The 7575-nt window shown below is 36.3% G+C and overlaps 1 long non-coding RNA gene across 1 annotated transcript in view; it reads left to right on the plus strand.

Moving 5' to 3' along the window:
- LOC120504095 overlaps positions 1-1716 on the plus strand; it is a 65460-nt gene extending 63744 nt beyond the window's left edge. The window contains exon 3 of the long non-coding RNA XR_005627935.1: positions 869-1716. This is a non-coding gene — a long non-coding RNA (uncharacterized LOC120504095). The remainder of the gene's footprint in view (positions 1-868) is intronic.
- Positions 1717-7575: the final 5859 nt, after the last annotated feature.

Below are 7575 nucleotides of genomic sequence, written 5' to 3' on the forward strand. Positions count from 1 at the left end.
AAACAATACCTTGCCTTGAAAACAGAAAAAAAAATCAGTAGTGCAAAAAAACATGTTATTTACTGAATGTTAGATCAGCAAGTATTTTTTAATCAGCACCAGAAGAGTTGTTCACAGAGGCTAAATTTGTCCTGTTTATACATGTCTCCAGACTACTGGTTGGGAAGACTGGGATATGGGAAATAATATTTTGCAATTTCCTTAAATTGTTACAATCTCTATGAGAAAAGGAAGGTTTGCCTTGAAACTTTCTGTGGTATGCACATCATCCTAATGATAACTAATATTAATAATATATATGTGCCATATATTATTTTTCTGCAGCATATATATATATATATTATATATATATTTATATTTATATTTAAAGACAGTTGCTTTACCTAGCAGCACTTGTATGTATTCATCTTGGAAGGAAAATTGGGAAGAGAAAGAGTGAATGTTTCCAAGCTAATGTAGACAAGGACAAAATTTCTCACCTGCAGGAGGGGATAAAGGCCAAGGCTTGCTAAAGATGTAACCTCAAGAAGAGTGCCCTAGGCTGTAATTGGGCATCTGTCTGCTTTGCTGTGGTGCAAGGCTCCTACAACAAATCATGTGGAGAGGCTGGTTGTTCATCACACTTCAAGGCAGAAAAAATGCCTAAGAATTGCCTTTGGTAACCCAGCTTAAGGAATTCATATTCAAGATTCTTAAATGATGCAACACCTTTTGTATGAATTCTCTATATATGTTTGTTTATGGTGGTATGTCTCATGATTTTCACTGGGGAAAAATGTTATATTTTTGAAACATCTGAAAATAACAAGTTTACTGAAAAATCTCATTTGTAAAATTTTCATGTTTTCTTTTTCTCTTCCTACCATAGAATCACATCTCAACCTTTAAAGGACAAGCGCCGCTGCCTTGTGAAAGCGTACTCTCAGCCTTGCTCTTCAAAGTTCAGAGCAAGAGATGCTGCCAAGATTTATGCTTCTGTGGCAAATAATTCACAGATGCCAACTCATTGAAGAATCCAAAAGCTTTGTCTTATGCCAGGGTAACTTCAGCAGTATTTTCCAGAGCTGTGGATTAAGTTTGCTGAAGCAAAAAAATGACGATGTGTCTCATCTATTTCAACAGCACTGCCAGACGTTACGATTCATGGTGTTCCCTCTTTAATGGCAGCTATCTCCAATGGGCAGTAAAGAATGACCAAACTGACTATCAGATGGCAAGGAGCAGAAGCTGGAACAGCATTTGCCTTGCTCACTTTGTACTTGACTGTGTATCCAGGCGTTCCCGTCTAGACTTGCAGGGGTTGCTCGAGCATTTAATTACTTGAATCCCAATGAGCTGAAACTGCTTGGTTCAGGAGATAGCATAATAAAGGCATTCTCCTGTGGTGGCTATATCATTTTTTTTAAGCATTACTGATGAGCTAGAAATAGTCACAGATTTTAAGTGTTGCCAATGATTATATTCAAAAAGCATGGAAAATATGAGCCTATATTTTCTGCTACACCCATGGTCCTTCAGGAGCAGCAAAAGAAGGGAATGTGGGCTTCACATGGAACTACCTAATTCTCTGTCTGACTACACACCAGCTTTGGCCACTGTTATGAATTACACCATATAATGGTCCCAAAAGAGGACAGTCGTGCTAAGCCCTCCCACTCCTGCATTACTGTGTAACCACATCAAGGAATGTGAGACCTGACTTCATGTTAGCTCAAGTTTTTCAGTGCCTGAAGTACTCAGACTAGAGGTGTCTTGCCAATATCAAGGTGGCAAGATGGATCAGACTAGCTAAGAGATTCAGGGAAGATGGAAGTGTAAAATGTTGCAAACTTGGATTCTGCATTTCACATGTATTTGAGAAAACATGGATGTCTTCCAGGTTTGTGTATGAGTGGTGTCAGTGGGGTATCTGGTATCCAGCTAAGCATGCAGCTACCTTGTGTCAGTAATTGTAAATGAGACAATCTCAAATTTGCTACTTCACAATCTTTGTATTGGGTTTTAAATTTCATTTTTTGGTTAGGTTTTTTTGTTTGTTTGTTAGGTTGGTTGGGTTTTGTTTGTTTGTTTGTTTTTTAATAGCTTTTCACATAGAGTTTGCATGAAAGAGTGAAGGTTTCCCATGCAGCAGAAGAAAAAGTGCATGGACTTGGGATACAAATCCAAGAGGAGAAAAACATTACCAAAGAAATCCAGATAGTTAGTGACTCATGTAAAATATAACTTGACATTTGAGCATGCAAGATGATTTGTGGCATGTGGCTTATATAACTCCCAATTTTTTATATTTCTTTATGGGGAACGCTGCCAAATCTGGAATAGAATATATGATTTATTTTTATTTCAGGATAGAAATTGTCTTTTTGATTTTCAGTCTGCAAAAGATGAGCACTTGCCAGTGAACATTTATGCACAGCCAAAAAAAGAAAAAAAAAAAAAAAGAGAGCATGCTTGAGCCAAGCAGGAGCAGAATTAGTTACAGACTGGTTTTCTCTCCACAGCATGATTTATATTGATACATTCATTGTGTTAAATGGCATAACTTTGTATTTTTCACTAGTTTAAGTAAGAAAAGTTCATACTGTTGTAATCCTTATGGTTCTGACTTAGGTAAGTAGAATAGGAATAAGGATTCTTCCCTTAAAGATTAATAATTCTCTTCAGGGTTCCACTTAATTTTACACTATGGACTATATAATTTTACAACCATTTGCTATCTAGGAGATAATCTGAGCTCCAGTTTAACAAGCCTTACTTATAGCATGGGATTCTTTCACTTTAAATGTTCAGTGATCTGGGATTACCTTCTTAAGGCATCTTCTGAACGGGTTTGCATCTGGGAAAGAGGTAATGATAATCAATGCTAGATTTGAAGAATGGCAAAAAATAACAAAATAAGATCTAAACTTCTCTCAGAATGCTTTCATTTCTCCTGGTGGGGGGTAGGGTGGGTAGGAGAGGGCACAACAGGCCCTTGAAGTAGCAAAGAAAAATAGAGAAAAATTTGTGATAAGCATCATATTCTTATTATTATTACCTCTTAGAGTCACTTCGCTGCTGATAAGGCTTGTGTGCTGCTTCTTCCTCCAAGCTCTGTTTAAATTCCTAGTTTAACCATACATGCCTTCCCTCTGCTTAACAGTGATTTGACTGTGCCTGTAGCATTATTTTACTGTCATAGAAGGATACTTGGAGGTGATAATACCATGCAGTGCAACTCTGCTTTGCCTAGTACTTGCCTGTTTCTTTAAAATATTCACTTTCACTTGTAATTCCAATTTGGAAAGACAAATGCCATAATCCATGGATAATTAGGAGTCTAGACTAATTCTGTCATGTCAGTGCTTTCTTAATCTACCCTTAATCAGATTAAACACCTTAATTTAGACGTTATTGACATTGCGGATTGCAGAATTCCAAGGAAGTTACTACAGTGTACAATGCAGTTGGAGTTGTTATAAATAGAATTTACTGGCCATTTATAACTTGTAATATTTTTCAAAGTATAAAAATTAATTAAATGATCCAAAAATTTATTCTAACACAAGGAAAAATGAAAGTATGCATCCATCAAGATCTTAACTCTATTTGTTCACTTATCTTTTCAAGAGAGAAGTCACTAAAACAAAGTAAAGATGAGGGAATTATTTTCTCAAGAGCTTTTTGCAGCTGAGATGCACAATGAGTTTCACTGTATGTATTAGTGAATCGACACAAAATCAGTCCATTCATTACAGAAACCACAAGCTGTTCTTTATTTCAAAATCAATTGCAATCACAAATATTTTGGTGCAATTGTTGGCAATAGCCAACATGCAGGAGGACTGGCTTAAATCTGGAATTTCTGTTTTGTAGCCAGTCCTGACTGTCTAACATGGTTTGCACTGTGATAAAGGATGTACTGTGATCCAGGCTGATTGTATGTTGCTAACAGGATTTCATTGAATAAAACCACAAATGATACCTGAGAATATATCAGGAAAAGTCTTATAGTGAAGATGAAGAACTTGTAATTACAAAATTGCATCAGCAATTGGGACCAAGTTTTATTTTTATCTCTGTCCCAAAGTATATTTGAATAATTATCATTAGCTTTAAAAGACATTCTCCTTCCATGATTTTGCTAATTTTCTTCTAACTACTTTTTCTCTTGATCAGAACAATATGTTTTTAAAGCTCTTGATTTGGGAGTGTGTACTTGTGATGGTGCCAGTCAGTTCTGAACAGAAATTAAATTGTGACCTTGACTCTGGAAGGTTATGACTGCTTTGTACTTAGTCATTGCTTAGAGCATCAGCAGTTGGCACGTCACAGGTAGTGCCCATTCTCTTTTGAGTCAGCTTTGGCAAAAGAGGTCATCACAAAGCATCTGTATTCTCACTCAGAATATCCTGTCAAGAGGTGTATTTAATTTTGAAGTTAAAATAACTCTTGCTCTGATCTTAAAACAGAAGGCCAAATTTATCTTGAGTGAAATGCCTACTAAATTTGTTTTACTGTGGATAAGTTTATTTCCCTGTGTCAGATTTCAGCCTAAAGCTATTGCTTCTGAAAGTTTATTTTGTGATGTCTTATATGTGTTTGCAGAAATGTTTCTCTCTGTAAATAATGCCCAAAAGCTGTTGTACAACACAGTACAATACTATTAAAATGTTGACTCTATGGATATGAAATATCAATGGACAATTGATGACAGAACAATGGAAGAGATTAATTTATCTTAAAGAATATTATGCTGTTCTTCATGTCTCTCAGACCCACACAAAGTACTGAATCAGATTTTTTCCATTATTAGCACTATAAACTTTAACTGATACCTGCACAAAATGTACTTGTATAATACTCATCAATCACAGATGCTGTGATCTGAGAAATAATAGTGTTAACTTGGCTTGGAGAAAAAGGGTACCATTTGGTAAGTTGTACTCTTTTATGTCGTTTATGTATTCAGGATGTTTTTACCCTTTAGGTTTTGTTCTTAAGCTGCAAATGGGGAAAGAAATGAAAGGGATGGGAGGAAGAAAATGTAGAAATTATTGTGCTCATATCAAATGCTAGGCTAATAAAATCTCTCAGCTAATTGTTTGTAAGATGGACTAGCTACAGGGTTGTAAACTAATTAGGATATAATTAACACCATTTGACAGGACAGTTGCTACAAAAAAATTGTATCTAACCTTCATTGCCTAATGCATTCTGCACTACAGATCAAAATTAACATTTAAATTCAGCCTGCTGACTCCCCTGCCAAAAGCCCAATTCAGTTTCCAGAACTTTGCACATTCTTATTAAAATGAGATTATTTTAATGCTATAATTTTTCTCTTTTTCTTTGTTACACTTGTGTAATTCTCAGAACTGTTTCTCTTTCCTTTGTGTACCAATTACTGTTCTCCTGCTGGTTTAGACGGCAACAGATAGAACCCTGGTATAAATCATCCACTGGTTCTTCATGAATGGCTTGTAACTTGCCTGTTATGCCTTCTGGTTTTGTGGGTTTTTTTGGTTTTTTTTCAAGTTGTGCATTCCTCTTATGGTTTGTATCTAAGGTATTGCAAGTTGTCCCCCATGCATCTAAGGCCTGAGCCATTTTAGCCTTGTTCTACAAAACCTGAAACCTGAATCAATAAATTGCTGCCTATGCTTTTGACTGTGGCTGTTAGAGCAGGTGACACCCTCAGCACAGCTGGGGTACTGAAAGAAGGTAAGTCAGGAAACTCTTTAAGACATGAAGCAGGAAGTTTATGATCTCAAGCTAGGAACGCTTGGTGGAGAGCTTTCAGGGAGTGTTGTAGTTGAAAATGTGAACCAGGAAAAATAACTTTTAGATTGAAACATGGAGATAATAAAAGATATTATCCTGTCTCTAACTGTTAAAGATATATCTTGACCCACAGAAGGATCCCAAGTTGCCCAGAGAAGCTGTGGATGCCTCATTGCTGGAAGTGTTCAAGAACAGGTTGATGGAGCTCTGAGCAGCCTGGTCTAGTGGAAGGTGCCCCTGCCCACGGCAGGGGAGTTGGAACAGAATTATTTTTCAAGTTTCTTCCAACCTAAACCATTCTATGATTCTACAGAATAGAAGATGAGATGAGCCACCTTCAAAAGGGCCAGAATGGCCTCAGCCTCACTCACACCCTGTGAGTCGCTGTGTGCATGCCTTGAAACCTCTCACAAGATCAGTGTTCCAAAGGACCAAAAACTTCACTGCCAGTGGTCTAGAACTGTGCATCACTGCCACGTCCAACTCAGTTCTGACTCTTCAACCCAAAGATCAGGTAGGCATTCGAATTTGGGGTTGTAGACATACACCCTAGCAAGATGGCAGCCTTAATTGCATAAAATATTAATAGAATTAATGTTTTCAGTTCTTGTTTTAAGGGTTTTTTTGAGAGAGGACAAAATAGTGAAGAGACTTTTAAATTAAATGACAATTAAAAAGTCCACTTAAAGAGTATACAAATTACGGCATCTGTAAGGTGATAGTTACCATGGTAATGTTTGGTTTCCTATTGACTACTTGAGTAAACAGTTTCCAAAATCCTGTTGACAATTTCAGACTGGAAAATAACCATTTTATTCTGCAGTTCTTATTACATGCATTCAGTAAATATCACCCCTTTATTTGTGATATAAGTGTTATTTTTTTAAATCTCTGTTCTTATTCAGATTATAAGGAGAGATCAACCAACAGTCAGAAGTAAAAATGTAATCCACACTGGGGTGACCTATTTTTATCCTATTGAAAACAGAAAGTCATGCAATGCTTCCAAAATGTCTGTGCTTACACCTTGTGTTCCATCAAAACTATGCACCACTTGTCACTAGGTATTCTGGGATTGGATTTTTGAACTTCCTGGTGATGATGAAGGTTTTTTCCTTACTTTTCTATCTGATTTCAGTCAGCTCCCCTATTATTTTCTTTTTAGGCTGAAGCTGTTATGGAAGTTGCCATATAGCTGTGTTCATGTTTCACCTCTGATGTGTTCAGCTTGTCTGCACTTCTTAGACTTCTAGAAAACAATGACAATTCTTTTCAATTTATTAGAAGGACCTTCCTGATAAGAGTAGTGCATTCTAGAAAAGTTCCTCACTGTTGTGGTGTTTCAGAAATATCTCTAAAGGAGAGAGGGCATTGGAAAATGCCATTATTGTGTCAGTGTTGATCATGCTTCTCTAGCCAAAAATATTTCAAGTTTTTGAAGGACATTTTTTCCTTAAGATCACCGTATGCCTGATGTCACTAATACAGCACCTATCATTTTCTGAATAAGTAAAAAGACTTGAAGTTTATACAAAATGTAGCTGAAATATTAACAGGTATGCATTATTTTTGCCTTTTTAACAAAACAATTTATTTCTTTTACTGATTAATGTCATCAGCAAAATGAAGATCACTCAAAATGGGTTATGCCCATTTATGATTATCATTCTCGTGATTCTAACAATAAATAATGTGAAAGTAACAGGACATAAAAACTTCTTGTTTTACTCTTTAGCTTCCTTTATTAATTATTGAATGATGATCATCCCCTCTGTTCAATCAGTGTGATCACAAAGGACTGGGAGCATTTTG

This window comes from Passer montanus, unplaced genomic scaffold (genome assembly GCF_014805655.1).
Source record: "Passer montanus isolate IOZ18808 unplaced genomic scaffold, ASM1480565v1 scaffold28, whole genome shotgun sequence".
In the NCBI taxonomy this organism is placed as follows: domain Eukaryota; kingdom Metazoa; phylum Chordata; class Aves; order Passeriformes; family Passeridae; genus Passer; species Passer montanus.